The following is a 21,031-nucleotide window of genomic DNA, read 5'->3' as shown; positions in this document are numbered from 1 at the left end:
TGTGCTCGATTCATGTCGTATTCTTAGAACTACCATAGGTGCATCCAGAAAGACTATCCCAATTTGTGTATTCAAAAGAAAAAAAATCAACAGAAAGCACGAGGATTGATGTGTTTGATCATATTGCATTTGTCTTGGACTTTTAGGCGAATATTTTTAAGGGAAGACCTAAATATGACACCTTTTTCTTAAATTAATTAACAATATTTTATTTAAAATTGAGACCTTTAATCCAAATATAAGGCAACTGCCCGTAAATACAGTGATATGTAGTTTTAATTCCTAGACGGAAAAATTGACGCACTTGTTGAAGTGTTAAGTTAGTGAAATAGCATCACAGACTTGTCTATCATGTAACAAAATAACAAGAGATATTCTTTTAATTTCCGTTCTTTATTTTCCCGGTCCATCGCAAGAGCAGAATTCGCAAGGACAGAATAAGATTGAACCCCAAAAATCTAGAAAGTTTCAAGAGGGAGGACTGTTGATTCAGATGCACCAAATTAAACCGTGGGAGGAATATAGTCAGCAGAAGTAGGGGTAACTACTTCAACAGAAGCAATGATTTTTCCACATTTCTCCAATAAACTAAAGACTTTAACTCAATAGAGAGGTCAACAAACATGGTACTCCGGTTGTAGTTGTTTGGATTGGACAAACAGAGGTCAAAAGATAAATTGGCTAAGGTTGTTGACGTTAGTTGTTTTGGCAGCAAAAAGTACGAATTGATGAATTAGATACTTGAACGGGCCTCTTCTACAGTCTTTTTGTACACGGTTACAAAAAAAACTTTTATTGAAGAACAATTCATTTTCTCAATTACTTGTTGGTTTTGTACATTCAAAAGCCAACCACCAAGACCCCTTACGTAGTATCTAAACTAGAATCAACCTATCCAATGATCAGTGTCTTAAGAAACCTGAGGAGATGGAGAAAATGAAGGTAGTTTCTTATGCCTCGGCAGTAGGAAGTCTATATATGCTATGCTGTGTACTAGACTTGATATTTGCTTTGCCATTGGCATGGTTAGCAGATTTAAGTTTTCATCTAGGGCAAGAGCATTGGACTGCAGTGAAACATATACTCAAGTATCTGAAAAGAACTAGAGATCATATGTTGGTGTTCCAGTCCGAGAGTCTGGTACCTTATGGGTATACAGACTCAGATTTTATGACAAATAAGGATTTCAAAAAATCTACCTCGAGATATGTGTTACCCTAAAAGGTGGAGCTATTAGTTGGAGGAGTATCAAACAATCTTGCATTGCTGATTCTACCATGGAGGCCAAGTATGTGGCATCTTCTGAAGCAGCCAAAGAGACCGTTTGGCTCAAAGACTTTTTTTTCGGTAACATAGTGGAAATGAGAGTGAGATGTTTGGCAGCATGACTTTAAGTCTAAGTGAGAAATCCTTAGAAAATTATACTAAAAGTCATGCTTTTATGTAATTGATTAATATTTGATTGTTATTTATTAATCAGTTTTATCCATTTTTTATGAGAATCTTTTATGGACAATCTTTGCATGATATTATTATATGTTGTGTAGGTGTGTCTTTTATTCTACATAGTAGATGATCCAGTGTGTAGAGTACGGCTTACACACAAAAGATTGGATCATCAGTTCTTGTGAAATATAAGTTATGGTTCACAGTCTTAGATGAAATTTAACACATCATCAGTAGGACTGAAGCACAATGTTTTAGTAGGTCTGTCTTGATTACATGGAATATGGTACTAGTTCAACTCATTGTGCTAATACATTTTGTGTGTATTGAACGTGATCGTTTTGAGGTAATTATCTTTGTACTGACTTCATAAGACAATAAGGACCTCATGGTTATTATGAATGCTTATGTTCTTAATCCAAAGATAATTATTAGAGGTATATATTTAATGTTGTTGACTTTCATTCATTAAAGTGTGAGATTTTTATATGGTCAATAGTCTCAGTGAGTTGGGTCACAACATTATATATATGACAGTTATTAATTATTGATGAAATCCATGTCCCAGTAGGGAGGGATTGATGATACCCCTTGAGTAATCTTATAAGTTTCGATTATGTCAATCCCTGCAGGTTTGTATCCGACATATCAAATAAGTTAAGCGGATAGTCTCATGGTATTTTTAAGATGTTAATTATGTGAGAGATTGTTAGTAATTTATTTTAATCAACGCGGGTATCTATAATCTTAACGTGGAGAAATATTTAAGTATTTAATATCATGGAGCTCGTAATATAATTGAGACAAGAACGAGTGCAATTATAATTCTGTAGTGTGGTGAATTATAATTAGTGAAATAAGAAATAGAATCCTTGTGGGATTAGGGTTTCTTATTTACACTGGGTGCCGGGACTTATTACTCCTTAGGTCCCTATCGTTGCCCTATATATACACGTTATGCTCTCTAGGTCAAAAACACGTTTTTTTCTATTATTCAAGAAATAGAGAGAGACCTAGAGAGCAAACAAATCTCGATAGAGTCTACACTTGGCTCGTGTTCTAGACGTGCTGGGAATACGGTAGAAGACCATAAGGTACAATTGAGCAGTATTCGTGGCATACAGCAAGGTGTGCTGTAACAAGTTTAACCAACGTTCGTAACGCGGGAGTTGTGGTAAAATCCTAATTCCGCCTTGTAAGATTTTGCATTTTTTTGTTGTCTAATTTGTACGCATCATTATTGAGATCTGGGAATTGTTTCTCAACAAGGTATTTGGGTCTCATTCTATTTTTGGCTCAAGACTTTGCTGAACAAAAATTCATTTTTTAAGAATTTATATTTCTACCCCTACAATTATTAATCATTACTTGGAGTACCCACTGTCATTCAAAGGAAAAAGAAGAAAAAAAAAAAAAAAACTTGAAGTAACTACCTACATATACTACACAAATCAAACCAAACAAAACCAAACCGAACCTTATGTTCCAATCACTTGGGGTCGGCTACATGAATCATTTTCCTCTATTGAGCTCTGTCAAGGGCCAATTATTTGCACAAACCCATTATACTCATATCTTTGCGCATCAATTTAGGTCTACCCCTCCCAGTAGCATTGCTACCCAAAACTATCCTATCTGCTCTCTTAACTACTGCATGTTTTGGTCTACGGTAGACATGCCAAAACCACCTTAACCTATTTTTCCTCAACTTCTCCTCTATAGGTGCTACACCTACCATCTCATGATCGTTTCATTTCTAATCTTGTCTCATATAGTCTTACCACACATCAACCTTAACATTCTCATTTCTGCTACACTCATTTTACTCACCTATTATTTCTTAATAGGCCAACATTCTGTCCCGTAAAGCATTGCTGGTCTTATGACAGTTCCATAGAATTTTTCCTTCAATTTTGTGGGTACCCTCTTGTCACCTAGTACACCAGTAGTGCTCCTCCACTTGAGCCACCCCACTTGAATCCTATAGGTCACATCATCGGCAATCTCTCCATCTTTGTAGGGAGGTATTTTCGAATAGGCTCAAAAAGAGCCTGAATAAGTGGTACTTAGGATCACAGAATAAATAAGATAAGTTAAGCCGCTGTGGAAGATGATGGTCGATGATGAGGTCCGATGACATGAGGAGTCATTGGACCAAACAATTTGTTCGGCAGATAAGGACTGAAGACATGAGAAGTCATTGGTCCAAGCAGTCTGTTCGACAATGAGAAGGCCGAATAGAGCAAGAGTTCTTAAGAAAGCAGCCTTGGGTGTTAAAAATAAGAGGAGTACTTTAGAAGGATCCAGAACAGTAGTATTCTGTAAGGAAAAAAGATCCTAAGAAAATAGGATCTAGGGAAGATACCCGACAGGAATGGGATGTTCAGCTAGCCATGGAAAGGAGTACTAAAAGGACTAAGGAAATAAATAGATGAGGGAACGAGAATCCAGAGGATCCTGGGTTTCCTATATATGCTAGGAAACCTAGGGCAATAAGGATGCTTGGGCGATAAGCAAATGTATGCCTACATAAACAAGGTTACCTTAGAGGTAAAAGGTACGCAATACATTGCACTCTTACCAATCTCCTATTGATAATTAGGGTTTTCTCCAGCATGTGATACTAACTTAGGCATCGGAGGGCCTTTGCCAGGAGCGGCAAAGGTGCTCTCACCCCTTATCTGTTTTGCGTATTAGGGTTTCGGCGACGAATTAGGGTTCCAATCAAGATGGCACGAGTAGCCATTAAATTCAACATGCTATAAAAGCACCAATCGATTTTGTCCACCTACAATTGGCGTCATCTATGAGAAACGAAAGAGTTCTCTTTGAAAAAATGACCATGGTGAGAGAAAATCCAAAGACACTGCTCGACCCAAAGAGCCTGCTAGGTGGGGTAGGAGATAAGTCCCCACCAGGTGCTTCGAGAAAGCCCGAAGGCAGACATGGGAAGAAGACGACATGCAAGGGCAACCCCCTGATTGTCTTGGATGGCTCCAAGACCAGGGAGGGTAGGATGGCCACAGGGTCCACACAGAGGAGTAAATCCCACGGTGAAGGGGATTCAGTTACACACTCAAAAAGTGTGCACAACAATGAAGATATCCGCGATAAAAAGAGGCAGGAAATTAACAAATTTGCTCGTTTGATTAAAAAATGAGAACACGAGATTCGAGAGATAAAGCGGATCTGAGAGCACCCTGAGGACTCTAGACTTTCACGAAGGAATTCTAGAGGAGATAGGTGGGCCATGGTGCAGCACGGAAGACCCTCAGTAATATGGTGTCCTCCCCCTTTGCGAGGAAGCTGCAAGAAGCAAGGTTGCTGAGCAGGGTAAAACATGACACGTTCATCCCATACGAGACAAATGCAGATCCCGTGGCACACATATAACATTACTAGCAAGCTATGTTCATGCATGACGGGGATGATGCAATTATGTGCAAGATTTTCCATCGAGTTTGGGAAAGGTAAAGGTCTTGGTTCCATAAGTTGGGACCGCACTCCATACGAGGATGGAGGCAACTAGCCGAGGAATTCATTGCTTGGTTTTTGACGAGCAAAAGGGCACCAAAAACCTTTGAAAGCCTCTCCACTATGAGCAGAGAGAGAATGAGCCGATCAGGGACTACGCGAAGAAGTACTGGGAAACTTTCAACAAAATTAAAAGTTGCAGCGAGGAGTATGCAATAGCCACGTTCAAGATAAGACTGCCTATTCAGGGGAAGCTGCGTTGGTCATTGAACATGAGTCCAGTAGATATGCTTGCAAAATTGATGGAGCGGATTGAGCAACATGCTAGAATGGAGGACGACGTACTCCGGGTGGACGACAAGGTTGTAGACAAATAGGCCAAGGGGCCCGCAAAGAAAGCAGACAAGCCAGAACCCAAGACTTACAGGAAAAGAAAGGATTATGGACAGGCTAAGAAGGAGCCATACAAGGAGAGGCAAGCTTCGGACCCTAAGTCTTTCTTTTTCGTAACCACGGTTTGGAATGAGCCAATTTATAGAATTCTTTATCGAATAAAGAATCGCCCCTACTTCAAGTGGCCCCCGAGATTGGAAGGAGAAAATGATGCAAAGAGAGCTATGAGTCAGCATTGCAGCTATCACATGGATTGGGGTCACAATCTAAGATGTTCAAGAGGCACCTTGATGATTTGGTGGCTCAAGGATACCTCAAGGAGTTTATCCAGGAGGGACCCAAAGAGAATGGGAAAGCAATGGAGTTGGATTACGAACAAAATCCAAGGGGCATAATCCAATATGATACATGGATTGGCTACACCTTCTACGAGAAATGAGGTGAGGTTGCTCCAAAGACAAGTCAAGCATGACCAATATGTCATGCACCTTGGAAAGAAAAGAGGGCTTGAAGGTGAATTATATGACGAAGGTATAATCTTCACGGACGAGGACTTAGGACGAGTCCAAGTACCGTACAATGATGCATTGGTCATAACCCTACGAATTGGGGAGTACGATATTGAGAGGATCCTGGTGGACTCAGGAAGTTGCACAGAGGTGCAATACTATGACGCGTTCAAAAAGTTAGGACTGATCCAGGCGGATCTGGTATAGTCAACAACACCGTTGGTCAGATTCAGTGCAGGGGCAGTGTGGCCATTGGGAAAGGTAACACTGCCTGTTCGGGTAGGAATAGTGGTGCTATGAACCGACTTTTTGGTAGTGGATGTACCGTCCTCCTACAATGCAATTATAGGGAGGACATGGTTGTACAAAATGAGGGCCATATCCTCAATCTACCACCAGATGGTTAAGTTCCCGGGATCAAGTGGAGTTGAAAAGATTAGAGGTAAGCAAAAGGTGGCGCAACAATGTTTGATTTCCATAATCAAGAAAGCACCAAAGGCTAAGTTGGTCCAAGCTATGGAGATCCCGGATCAGCCGACCATTGAGGATGTCGGAGGGAACCCCGCTGAGAAGGTGGTCGAAGTTTTGAAGAGGATACAGATCAGTGAGACTGATCCAGAGAGGTATTTCCCAATTGGGAAAAACTTGAGCAAAAAAGAGGAAGAAGAGTTGGTAGGGTTCCTAAAAGAGCACATTGATGTGTTGCTTAGGTCCCCGAAGAGATGCCTGGGGTGGACGCAAACGTGAGTTGTCACCACTTAAATGTGGATCCACAACACAAACCAATAATGCAGAAAAAGAGAAGATAAGCCGTACAACATGTAGATGCAGTAATCGAGGAGGTTGACCATTTGCTAAAAGCCAAAGCCATACGAGAAGTTTACTACCCAGAATGGTTGTCTAACACTGTGATGTTGAAAAAGAAGAATGGAAAATGGTGAGTCTGTAGGGATTTTACAGACTTAAACAAGGCATGCCGAAAAGACAGTTTCCCCCTCCCAAGAATAGATCAATTAGTTGATGTGACTATTGAGTATGGACGAATGAGTTTCCTCGATGCATATCGAGGGTATCATCAAATTGCCATGTTCGGGCCCAATAAAGAGAAGACTTTTTTTATTACACCAAGAGGGTTGTAATGCTACAGCGTTATGCCCTTTGGTTTAAGGAATGCCAGAGCAACATACCAGAGGTTGGCAACGATTATGCTTAAGAAGTTGCTTGGTAAAACCATGGAGGTGTACATCGATGATATGGTGGTCAAAAGAAAAGAAAAGCGAGACCAAATAGTTGATCTAAAGGAGGTGTTTGAGATTCTGAGGAAGTACAAACTGAAACTCAACGCCTCGAAGTGTGCGTTTGGAGTTAGCTCGGGTAAGTTCTTGGGCCACCTTGTGACCATAAGGGGGATAGAGGCAAATCCCGATCAGATAACGGCTTTGCAAAGGCTGCAAAGTCCCAGGACCATGAAGGAGGTCCAAAGGCTAACTAGAATGGCTGCGGCCCTCAACAGATTTATCAGCCGGTCAAGTGACAAGTGTAGGCCTTTCTTTTAGTTGCTAAAGAAAAGGGAAGGATACGAATGGGGAGCAGAATGCAAACAGGCATTTCATGACTTGAAAAAGTACTTGGCAGCAGCCCCACTCTTGTCCACTCCTGATCCGAGTAAGTCTTTAAGTTTATATTTAGCAATTTCTAAGCATGCTGTAAGTGTAGTATTGTTGAGGAACAAGGGGTCCGAGCAAATACCCGTGTATTATGTGAGCAAGACATGGCTAGACGCAGAGACGAAATAGTTGGCCCTCGAGAAACTGGTCTTGGGATTAAGGACAGCGGCAAGGAAGTTGCCACACTACTTCCAAAGCCACAAGATTGTGGTTTACACTGAATTTCCATTGAAGTCACTGCTACGAAAGGCAAATTTCTCAGGACGAATCTTGACTTGGTCGGTGGAGCTAAGTCAGTACGATATTGACTATCAGCCTTGCACCGCGATCAAAGGACAAGTATTGGCAGACTTTGTAGCAGAATTTTTGCCTTCAGTAGCTCCCCAGCGTCCTACGAGAAAGGAGCAGGCACCTGGACCACCGGCCGAAAAGGGTAAGGCACTAGCCGAGCATGATCCCCTAGAGTGGAAATTGTTCGTTGACGGTTCAACATGTAATACCGGCTTTGGGATTGGAGTTGTGCTCTTTCCTCCAAAGAGAGTAATTTTAGAGCTATCTATTCGGTTGGGTTTCAGTGTATCGAACAACGTAGCGGAGTATGAGGCACTCCTAGTAGGCCTAAGGAGTGCAAAGACTCTAAAAGTGAAAAGGGTAAGGGTACATTGTGATTCATAGCTCGTGGTGAACCAGTTGTCCGGGGAATACGAAACCCGGAAAGCCCGAAATGAAAAGATGGCAGCTTACATGGAGGCTGCCAAGGACTTACTTCATACTTTCGAGAAGGTTTATATCGAGCAAATATGTTCTAGGCAGAATTCCCATGCGGACTCACTAGCTTGGTTAGCAGCGATTGTCCCAACCGAACTCAAACGAAGGATGGCAGTAGATTATCTTGATGAGCCTAGTATTGGAAGAAGTGTGGAATCGGTCTTGCACGTGAACCGAGAGCCATGTTGGATGGATTCAATTGTGGAATTCTTAAGAGATGGGACACTCCCCATTGACAAAAAGGAGGCTCATAAGATAAAAGCAAAGTCTGCACGGTTTTGGTTATTCCTTGAAGGAAAATTGTACAAAAAGTCCTTCACAGGTCCATACTTACTTTGTGTGCACCCCGAGATGGTGCAGAAGTTCCTCCATGAGATTCATGAGGGAACATGTGGAAGCCATGCTGAGGGCAGGTCCATTGCCTACCAAGCAATAACCCAAGGTTATTGGTGGCCGCATATGCAAGAAGATGCAAAAGTTTATGTGAAAATCTGTGAAAAGTGCCAGAAGTTTTCACCTATGATCAAAACACCAGCTGAAGATTTGGTGCCATTGACAAGCCCTTGGCCATTTGCTCAATGGGGGATGGACATCGTGGGCCCACTCCATAAAGAAACTGGAAATCGAAAATTCCTATTGGTAGGAATAGATTATTTCACGAAGTGGATTGAGGCAGAGCCTTTGGCCAAAATAACAAAGCCTATGATAGAAAGGTTCGTCTAGAAGAGTATTATTACTCAGTTTGGGGTTCCCTACTTGTTGATTACGGATAATGGGGCACAATTCTAGAAGAAATTCAAAGCTTTCTGTTCCCAATATGGGATAAGAAATTATTATTCCACCCTAGCTTACCCGCAGATGTAGGTGGAGAAAAACGATTGGTGCTTAGAACATCACTAGATTGCAACGACTTACTCATGCCTCTTCACCGGAACCCTAATCTGCAAAATAGATAAGGGGTGAGCGCACCTTTGCCTCTTGTGGCTAAGGCCGTCCGATGCCTAAGTTAGTATCACTTACTAGAGTAATCCCTAAATAACAGTAGGAAGTATCGAATAATACTACGTATTGCGTATGTTTTACCTCTAGGTTTACCTCATATTTATAGATTCATAGATGCTTGCTGCCCAAGCATCCCTGTTGCCCTAGGATTCCTATCTCATATAGGAAACCCATGATATCTTGGATTCTTGTTCCTTTATCAGTTCACTACCTTAGTCCTTTTAGGACTCTTTTCCATAGCTGGCCGAACATCCCATTATCGTTGTATATCTTTTCTAGATCCTACATTCTCAAGATCTTGTTTTTTTAACGGAATACCACTATTTTTGGACCCTTCCAGAGTGTTCCCTTTGCTCTAAGATTTGATTGGAGTTCTTTCCTTGTTCGGCTATCTCAGCGCTGAACAAATTGCCTGGATCAGTCACTTCGCATGCATCTGGTCTTTTATCAATTACTTGGACCAATGTCTTCTTAGGGGCTTTCCTCTTGTTCGGCCTTTTTACTGCCGAGCAAGATACTTGGACCAGTGACTTCACGTGTCACTGTTCCTTTATTAGTCTCTTGGTCCAATAACATCTCATGTTACCGATCCACATCCCCGAACACCGTTTTGCACAGCAAGTGTCCCTATTGTATTTATACCATGGTCCCACGTATCAAGTGTTTAGGCCTTATTTGTATCTGTTCGGGAATACCTCCCTATAATTGCTCCCCAGTTTTGCCCTTTGCCACTGTTCGGGAGCAACTGGTAAAGCTTAGAAATAAATTTTTAGGTTGAACTCCTCAGGGTCTATATAGATATAGTATCTATACCTGATGCTATTTTTTGGGGCTTGGTCATTACTTTTCTCGAGGTAATGACTCCACATGGCGTGTTTTGTACACTTTGCATTTAATTTCGACTGACGTCCTATCAGAATGGCGTTACTATGGCTCTCTCTCAAGTCCTTACTCCATTACTTTTCATGTAATGGGATCTGAGGCGTCGTTTCGCCTCTATCCGTTCCCTTTGAACCCCTAAAAATTAGATCTTTTGGGTTTTTACTCAAAAAACCAAATCTTGTCTTTCTCTATGTAAAAATCAATGAAAAGAGCTCACCTCATCTCCACCATTGCCGCCATCTGTAAGCCCGACTATATTCCGGGCGACTTCTGCAACATCCTCGTAAGTTGCTCATTCTCTTTTCTTTTTCCATTTTGTTTTGAGATTTCATTCTCAAATCTTTATGTACTTAGGGTTTCGTTCGATCCCACCTCCAGGTTTTGGTTTATTTTGATCACCCTCATTGTCAGATTTTTCGTTCTGTGCTAGTAGTTTCCTTAACAAAACCCATGGCGGATGAAAACGATAGTTCCCCGAAACCCGGTAAATTTAGGAAACTCTGTGAAACCTCTGCAGCCATGGCTGCTTTTAGGACCAAGTATAATGTTCCAGAGAATGTAAGGCTTGAACTCGCCCCTCTAGATGCAGATAAAGATTCGGGTTCCTGGGATAGAATGTGTATCCCAATTGTAGCTATCGTAGAGGGAGGAATTTGTTTCCCCCTCCACCCATTGCTTCATCATGTTCTAAACTGGTATCGACTTACACCTATGCTAGTATCTACCAATGTTTTTCGATTAGTAATGGGGGTTGTAGCCCTGAATAGGATCCTGAGAACTCAACTTAGGATTTGGGATATCCAGTGGTAGGATAGCATCGTGTTAAACCCTGAGTACAACACTTATTACTTCAATGTTAGGAAAGCAGAGAAGCGTTTCGTGCTTAATTTGCCAGATTCTGCTCGTGATCATGAAATTGATTTTCTCTACGTCACTGGAGGCTTCGAGCCAATGGGGGAAGATGGTCAAGTGGTGGGCTTTCATTGCCCCCACGTATGAGGCTACCCACGTATGCTCCTGATTTTGTTTCATATGCTTTCAAATCTTCGTTTTACCATTTCTTTGTACCTTCTATCCTTTATTTGGCTCTTAAATTTTGAGCTACGAACGCTAATAAACGTCTAAGACGAGAACCCAGCTATGTTCGAACATCGGAGATCAACAGGATCTTAAAGTACACGAGAGAGCCTGGTACTTCGACAGCTGGTCGGGGTCGTGACGCGAACGTTTTATTCGGCTACGACCCTGCCTACAAAGGCTTTATTTAAAGAAGGCTCAGCAACTTTAACACCAATGCTGTTTCAACCTCATTTGCTCCCCAGTCAAGAAACCTTAGATCCGGGGCTGGAGTAACAGTAGCTGGGCAACCAGGTGAAGTACCCATCTCTGAGGGCATTCCATTGCCTCGTTTGATTCTTAGAAGGGCCTCCCAACGACAAGCCGAACAGCTAGCTTCCGGGCGTGACACTAGCCAATCCTCCTCGTCTAGATATTCCCCATCCCCACCAAATTCAGGTACAATGACTCTTCAACCCGTGAATCTAAGTTCTCTCCTCACTGTGTCTGCACGAGGGCGTGGTACCGATCGTGCGGCTTCAACTGGGCACACCCCCCCGCCAACTCGTCGTAACAGGGGGGCTCTGATCAGTCCACCTCATCTCCTCGTGGGTCCGATACTTCTCGAGGCCGGAGATGCCCACCGAGATAAGCGTTTAGGACCGAGGACCTGACTACTTCCGCCGCACAAACTGATATAGACACCCATCAGCCCCAATCACCATCCACTCAAGTTCTTCCCCAAACATGGGCTCCCTTACTCATTAGGGGGGATCGTTCCGTTCATGTTGGAGAAAGTGCCAGTTCCTCAGAAACGACACTTGCACTTGCTCAAGAGCTACTGCTTCCAGTAGACATGCAAAAGGAATCTGGATCTCCACCTGATCGGCTTATCTCCACTGGTCTCGTCAGTAGGATAAAGGTAAAGTATTTCGATAACTTTTAGTCGAATCCTAACATCTCGTGTTATTATTTGAATGCTTCCCATTATACTTGGATTTCCTCAGTTTATCCAAAAGATGGTTACACTAGGCCAAAAGCTGCAGGAGATCGAACCTGAACGGAACAGGCTTCTAAAGGATAACACAACGCTACTTCAAACAATAACAAGGCTGGAGAGAGAGAGAGAGAGAGAGAGAGAGAGAGAGAGAGAGAGAGAGAGAGAAGGCAAAACTAGAGGCGGATGGAACTAAGGCGAAGCTTGAAACTGTTGAGGAGAGTCTCAACCAAACTTTGTCTGAAATTAACGGCTGCTTATGACGATGGATGTCAGAGGGGTTTTGATGCGGCAACGGCAAGTTATGTTGATCAAATGCCAGCAATTCAGGATCAAATCTGGGCGGCATGTTGGGAAGCGTGCCTAACAAAGGTTGGTGTCCCAGAAGATTCTCCCATTTGGGTGAATAATGCTCTTCTGAGCAGCCAGTTTCCTAATACTCAAGATTCCATGGGGCAGCATGAGGGTGATGTGAAGCAATAGATTGATGACTTTGCTGATGCCGAAGAGGATACACGAACTGGCTCTCATGATGCTCATCCTGTTCAATCACCTGTTTGAGAAACAACTAATGAACCTATCAATCTGGAGGAGAATGCTGTTGGAGGTGATTCTACGGCTAAAATCAACACAGAGGTTCCATCCGAAACTCCTTTAGAAGTCCAAAATTTGGACTGAATGGTAAGTTCATGGTGTAACCTCTCAAACATTCTAGTCAGGTTTGTAGGTCCTGTGCGACCGCAGTTTTCTTTTAGCCCTGCGTGGTACTAGTACTTTTGGATAATACAGGTATTCGGCCCCTTTATGGCATGACAATGCGTTTTGCTTGGCCCCTCATGGCCAAAAACTCTTGTTTTGAAATGTTGTCTGGTATCTCATACCTCCATTTTTCATTGTGTCTGTGCCCAAGTATTTCTTACTTGGAAACATGTATTTCATATGTGTATAAGTTTCTCATACTTAAACTGAACCCTAAGTATTTCATACTTAGCCAAGTGTTTCGTACTTGCTTATGAGTTGCTTACAAGTTTTTGTCGTAATTAGCAATCTATGCATATATGCATAGGTAATACAAGTTTTTTCATACTTGTACAGTCTAAGTTTATCATACTTTAGATAGAAGCCTAAATGTTCTCGTACTTCAGCCACATGATACATATATTCGTACGTATATAAGCATTCCTGCCTATTCCCTGCTCCACAATACAAAAAAAAAAAGGAATACAAGTCCGAAGTTTGTATTTACAGAAAAAAGAACTAGAGGTAGGTAGAACGGGAAACAAAATTTCTGAAAGATTGATATATTGCAAAAAGATGATTTTATTCATAATCCTTTGAACTCAAGGGGGTGTTATTTGTACCCCTTGCAACTAGCAAGTAATAAAAAACAAAGGAGTTTTATTCATAACTCCCACACAATCATGTAGTGCGTCCTAAAAACAGAATAAAATAAAACTAAATTCTTTTAAACAAAGAATTTTCTCAGATTGTAGACATTCCAAGGCCTTGGCTCTGGGTTTCCGTCTAGATTTGCCAATCTATAAGCTCATATGCCTACAATCTCAATTACTCGATATGGGCCTTCCCAATTGGCTCCCAACTTGCCTTTGTTTGCTACCTTGGTATTGCCGAGCACCTTTCGTAGTACAGGTCCCAACACCAAATTCTTGTGGTTTGACATGCTTGTTGTAGCTTTTCATCAGCTGTTCCTGATAGGAAGCCAAATGCACCAGAGCCCTCTCTCTCCTCTCTTCGGCAAGGTCGAGCTCAATTTCTAGGGCCCTATCATTTCCCCCACTCTCAACCAATACTGTCCTGTTGGTCGGTAGACCAATTTCCAAAGGTATTACTGCCTCTGTTCCATATGCCAAAGAATAGGGGGTCTCTTCTGTAGACATCCTAGGCGTTGTTCGATGCGCCCATAGGACCAGGGCAGCTCATCTGGCCATTTTCCCTTTGCCTTATCCAACCTCTTCTTAATCCCATCAAGAATGGTTTTATTGGATGCCTCTGCCTGCCCATTGCTTTGAGGGTAGGCTGAGGTCGAGTAATAATTTCTTATACCATATTGGGCACAAAAGGCCTTAAACTTTTTTTGAAATTGGGATCCGTTATCTGTAATCAACGAATAAGGGACCCCAAACCGAGAAATAATGCTCTTCCACACGAACCTTTCTATCATAGGTTCAGTGATTTTGGCCAATGATTCTACCTCAATCCATTTGGTGAAATAATCCATTTCTACCAATAGAAATTTCCTGTTGCCAGTTGCCTTGTGGAGTGGACCCACGATGTCCATTCCCTATTGAGCAAACGGCCAAGGACTCGTCAATGGCACCAAATCTTCTGCTGGTGTTCGAATCATTGGTGAGAATTTCTGACACTTCTCACAAATTTTCACATACACCTTTGCGTCTTCTTGCATGTGTGGCCACCAATAACCTTGGGTAATTGCTCGGTAGGCAATGGACCTACCCCCAGCATAGCTTCCACACGTCCCCTCATGGATTTCATGGAGGAATTTCTGCACCATCTCGGGGTGCACACAAAATAAATATGGACTGGTGAAGGATTTTCTGTACAGCTTACATTCTGGTGATAGCCAAAACCGTGCAGACTTAGTTTTTATTTTGTGAGCCTCCTTTTTATCAAAGGGTAGTGTATCATCTCGTAAAAACTCCACAATCAGATCCATCCAACTTGGTCCTTGGTTCGCGTCCAAGACCAATTCCACGCTCCTTCCAATGGTCGGCTCGATAAGATAATCTACCGCCACCCTTCTCTTGAGCTCTGTTTGTATAGCTGCGGCCAACCAGGCTAGTGAATCTGCATGGGCCATTCTATCCAGAGCTTATCTGCTCGATGTACACCTTTTCGAAAGTATCAAGCAGATCCCTGGTTGCTTCCACAAAGGCTGCCATTTTCTCACTCCGGGCTTCGTACTTCTAGGATAGTTGATTCACCACAAGTTGTGAATCACAATATACCCTAATTCTTGTTACCTTTAGGGTCTTTTCACTCCTTAACCCAGCTAAGAGTGCCTCGTACTCTGCTATGTTATTTGATGCACTAAAATCAAGCCGAACAGATAGCTCCAACATTACTCCTTCAGGAGGAAAAAGTACAACCCCAATTCCTGAACCAGTATTACATGTTGATCCGTCAACAAACAATTTCCATTCCAGGTTATCCTGTTCGGTTGGGGCTTTCTCCTTCTTAAATGGTGGCCCAGTCACCTGCTCCTTTCTTGTAGGAGGCAAGGGTGCTATTGCCGGTGAGAACTCCGCCATAAAATCAACCAAAACTTGGCCTTTGATTGCCGTTCGCGGCTGATAGTCAATGTCATATTGGACCAAGTTGAGATTCTTCCCGAGAAGTCTGCTTTTCATAGCAGTGATTTCAATGGGAACTCAGTATAAACCACAACCCTACGGCTATGGAAATAATGTGGCAATTTTCTTGTTGCTGTCCTAATGCCAGGACCAACTTCTCAAGGGTCAGATATCTTGTTTCTGCATCTAGTATTGTTTTACTCACATAATAGACAGGGATTTGCTCGGATCCCTTATCTCTTAACAACACTGCACTTACAGCATGTTCAGAAATAGCCAGATACAAAACTAAAGACTCACCTGGCTCTGGAGTTGACAAGAGTGGAGCCTCAGCCAGATACTTCTTTAGATCCTAGAAGGCTTTGCTTGCACTCTGCTCCCCATTCAAATCCTTCCCTTTTCTTTAACAGCTGAAAGAAGGGTCTACACTTATCACTTGACCAGCTGATGAATCTATTGAGGGCTGCTGCCATTCCAGTTAACCTCTAGACCTCCTTCGTTGTCCTAGGGCTCTATAGCCTCTGTAAGGCTATTATTTGATCAGGATTTGCTTTAATCCCTCTTAGGGTCACTAGGTGGCCTAGGAACTTCCCAAAACCAACTCCAAACACACACTTCGAGGCGTTGAGTTTCAGTTTATATTTCCTCAAGATTTCGAAGGTCTCCTTCAAGTCCACTATGTGTCCCTGTCTGGTCTTACTTTTTACCACCATATCATCAATGTAAACCTCCATGGTTTTGCCTAGGAGCCTTTTGACCATGATGGTTGCGAGTCTTTGATATGTTGCCCCTGCGGTCTTTAACCCGAAGGGCATAACACTATAACAATATAATTCTCATGGTGTAATGAAGGAAGCCTTTTCCTGATTAGGCCGAAACATGGCAATCTGATGATATCCCCGATATGCATCGAGAAAACTCATCCGCTCATATCCAGTAGTGGCATTTACCAACTGGTCAATTCTGGGAAGAGGGAAGCTGTCTTTTGGGCACACTTTATTCAAGTCTGTGAAATCCACACAGACACGCCACTTTCCATTCTTCTTCTTTACCACCACAGTATTGGATAACCATTCTGGATAGTAAACCTCCCGTATTGCTTTGGCTTCCAGCAAACGATCTACCTTTTCGATAACAACGACAACATGCTGTACAACTGCCCTTCTCTTCTTCTGAATGATTGGCTTATGTTGTGGATCAACGTTCAAATGGTGGCAGATCACATCCGCATTTACTCCGGGCATCTCTTCTGGTACCCATGCAAACACATCAACATGTTCTTTTAAGAAACTTACCAACTCAGCCTCTTCCTCTACTAGTAGCGATTCCCCAATTAGGAAATACCTATCAGGATCGGTCTCGTTGATCTGTATTTTCTTCAAGCCTTCAACCACTCTTTCTGCTGGGTTTCTTCTGACATCCTCTATATTTGGTTGATCCGGTACTTCTACCTTATGAATATGATGGGCCTTTGGGACTCTTTTGATGGTGGAAATTAAGCACTGTTGCGCTATCTTCTGATTGCCTTGGATTTTTTCAACCCTATTGGACCCAGGAAATTTTATCATCTGATGGTAAGTGGAAGAAACTGCCCTCATTTTGTGTAACCACGTTCTTCCTATAATCACGTTATAGGAAGATGGCACATCTACTACTAGGAAGTCAGTTCACAGTACTACTGTCCCTGCCCGAACAAGCAGAGTTACCTTGCCCAATGGCCAAACTGCTCCTGCACTGAATCCGACCAAGGGGGTCACTGACTGTACCAGATCTGCCTGTGTTAGCCCCAACTTTTTAAATGCATCATAGTACAACACCTCGGTGCAGCTCCTTGAGTCCACCAAGATTCTTTCCTTATCATATTCCCCAATTCGTAGGGTTATGACCAAAGCATCGTTGTGTGGTACTTGGACTCTTCCCAGATCCTCATTCGTGAAAACTATGCCCTCGTTGCATGCTTCTTCATCACGTCCTCTTTTTTTCCCGAACCGCATCACACGTTGGTCATGCTTAATCTGCCTCTGGAGCAATCTCACCTCATTTCTCGTATAAGGTCGGCCAATCCATGTATCATATGGATTATGCCCCTTGGATTTTGTTCGTCATCCAACTCCATTGCTTTCTCTTTATCCTTGGGACCTTCCTGGATAAATTTTTTAAGGTAGCCCTGAGAGACCATATCATGAAGGTGCTTTTTAAACATCTCGCAGTCTTCAGTCATGTGGCCCCAATCCTCTGCAGTGCTGATTTGTAGCCTGCTTTGCATCTTTATTTCCTCCCAGGGTTAGGGGTGACTTGAAGTAGGACTGATTCTTTATTCGATAAAGAATCCTATAAATTGGTTCTTTCCAAACTATATTTATTGAAAAGAAGGACTTAGGATCAGGTGCTTGCTTTTCTTTGTATGGGTCTTTCTTAGCTTGCCCGTATTCTTTCCTTTCCCTATAGGTCTTGGGCTGTGGTTTGTCTGCCTTCTTTGCAGCCCCTTGGCTTGTTCGATAGCCAACTTGCCATCTTCTCAGAGTATGTCATCCTCCATTCTAGCATGTTGCTCAATTCGCTCTATTAGCCTTGCCAACGTTGCTACCGGATGCATATTTAATGACCGGCGTAGCTCTCCCCGAATAGGCAGCCAGTTTTGAACGTAGCAATCGCATATTCTTCACTGCAACTTTCAATCTCATTGAAAGTTTCCCAATATTTCTTAGCGTAATCTCTGATTGGCTCGCTTTCCCCCTGTTTCATCATGGAGATGCTTTCAAATGTTTTAGGGGCTTTCCTACTTGTCAGAAACCGAGCAGTAAACTCTTCGGCGAGCTGCGTCCATCCTCGTGTGGAGTGTGGTCCCAACTTATGGAACCAAGATAGGGCTACCTTCCCCAAGCTTGAAGGGAATATCTTACACATGATGGCATCATCCCTAACATGCATAAACAAAGCATGTTGGTAATGTTGTATATGAGTAACGGGGTCCGCATTCATCTCATAAAGGATGAACGCACCGTGCTTCACTCTGCTTGGTAACCGTGCATCTTGTAACCTCCTTGCAAAGGGGGAAGCCGCTATGTTACTCAGGGCTTGCCTTGCTACTTCTCGTGCATACATGGTCCCATCTTCTCGTTCCTTGGTCTTATGGGCCCCAGCCCTGTTCCAATCGGATTCAGGTCTCTCATACGTTTCCCTGTGGTGTTTCCTAATCTCCCCCTCCTCAGGGATGGGACTTCTGCTCATGCTCCTTCTTTTTCGTGAAGAAGCCCTCTGCCGCTCTGGTGTTCGGCTCCTCCTTTTTCGTGGAGAAGCTCTATATTGCCTTAGGGTGGGACTTCTGCTCCTGCTCTTTCTTCCTCGTGAATGAGCCTTTTTGTGTTTCACCATAGCATACCAATTTTCCCTGGAGTTTCTTTGTGAAAGTCCAGAGTCCTCTGGGTGTTCCCGGATCCATTCCAACTCCCGGATCTCATGCTTTCGTTTTTTGATTAGACGAGCATATTCTTCGATTTTTTGCCTCTTCCTGTTGAGGAGATCTTCACCATAGTGCACACTTTTTGAGTGTGCAACCGACTCTTCCCTTCGGTGGGATTTACTCCTTTTCGTGGACCCTGTGGCCATCCTTCCTTCCCTACTCTTGGAGTTGTTATGAACAGTAAGGGGGTGGCCCTTACTCGTGATCCTCCTATGTCCGCCTTCGAGCTTTCTTGAAGCCACTGGTGGAGATTTATCTCTTCCTCCATTTAGCAGATTCTTTGGATCGAGCGATGTTGTTGGATTTTCTTCCACTATGGTCGTTTTTTTTAAAGAGAACTCTATCGTTCCCCACAGACGGCGCCAATTGTAGGTGGAGAAAAACGATTGGTGCTTAGAACAGCACTAGATTGCAACAGCTTACTCGTGCCTCTTCACCAAAACCCTAATGCATTCGCCGGAACCCTAATCTGCAAAATAGACAAGGGGTGAGCGCACCTTTGCCTCTCATGGCAAAGGCCTTCCGATGCCTAAGTTAGTATCACTTACTGGAGTAAACCATAAATAACAGTAGGAAGTATCGAATAATGCTACGTATTGCGTACCTTTTACCTCTAAGATTACCTCATATTTATAGAATCATAGATGCTTGCTGCCCAAGCATCCCTGTCACCCTAGGATTCCTATCTCGTATAGGAAACCCAAGATATCTTGGATTCTCGTTCCCTTATCAGTTCACTACCTTAGTCCTTTTAGGACTCGTTTCCATAGTTGGCCAAACATCCCATTATCATTGGGTATCTTTTCCAGATCCTACATTCTCGGGATCTTGTTTTTTTAACAGAATACCACTGTTTCTGGACCTTTCCAGAGTGTTCCCTTTGCTTTAACATTTGATTGGAGTTCTTTCCTTGTTCAGCTATCTCAGCGCCGAACAGACTGCCGGGACCAGTCACTTCACATGCATCTGGTCTTTTATCAATTACTCGGACCAATGTCTTTTTAGGAGCTTTCCTCCTGTTCGGCCTTCTTACTGCCGCGCAAGATACTTGGACCAGTGACTTCATGTGTCACTGTTCCTTTATTAGTTTCTTGGTCTAATAACGTCTCATGTTACCGGTCCACATCCCCGAACACCGTCTTGCATGGCGAGTGTCCCTATTGTATTTATACCATGGTCCCACGTACCACGTGTTCGGGCCTTATTTGTATCTATTCGGGAATACCTCCTTATAACAGAGTAATGGGTAGGCAGAAGCATCTAACTAAACCATCCTTGATGGGATCAAGAAGAGATAGATATGGCAAAGGGGAAGTGGCCCGATGAGCTACCACTAGTCCTATGGGTGCACCGAACAATGCCTAAAAGGTCTATGGGAGAGACCTCTATTCATTGGCATATGTGACAGAGGTCATTATACCACTGAAGGTGGGTCTGACGACCAACAAGACCGCTTTGGTCGAGAGTGGAGGCAATGACAGAGCCCTAGAAATTGAGTTGGATTTTACCAAGGAATGGAGAGAGAGAGCTCTGGTGCATTTGGCCTCTTATCAGGAGCAACTCATGAAGAGCTATAACAAACATGTTCACCCACAAGAATTTGGTATTGGGAACCTTGTACTTCGAAAGGTGCTCGGCAATACCAAGGTGGCGAAAGAAGGCAAGTTAGGGGCTAACTAGGAAGGCCCATATTGAGTAATTGAGATTGTAGGCATAGAGGCTTATAGATTGGCAGACCTGGACAAAAACCCATTGCCAAGGCCTTGGAATGTCCACAATTTGAGGACGTTCTTTGTTTGAAAGACTTCAGTTATTTTCATTCTGTTTTAGGGTGCATATGTGATAATGTGGGAGTTATAAATAAAATTCCCTTGTTTTTATTATTTGTTAGTTGCAAGGGGTACGCGTAATGCCCCATTGAGTCTCAGATTATGAATAAAATTTTGCTTTTAGAGAACATTCTGTTTTAGCAATTTTTTGTTCCACCCTTTTTATTATCATTATCTGAATACGAAGTCAAACATGAGTACTTTCTTTTCGCC

This window comes from Rhododendron vialii, chromosome 4a, assembly GCF_030253575.1.
Source record: "Rhododendron vialii isolate Sample 1 chromosome 4a, ASM3025357v1".
In the NCBI taxonomy this organism is placed as follows: domain Eukaryota; kingdom Viridiplantae; phylum Streptophyta; class Magnoliopsida; order Ericales; family Ericaceae; genus Rhododendron; species Rhododendron vialii.
This window is presented reverse-complemented; position numbering follows the sequence as displayed.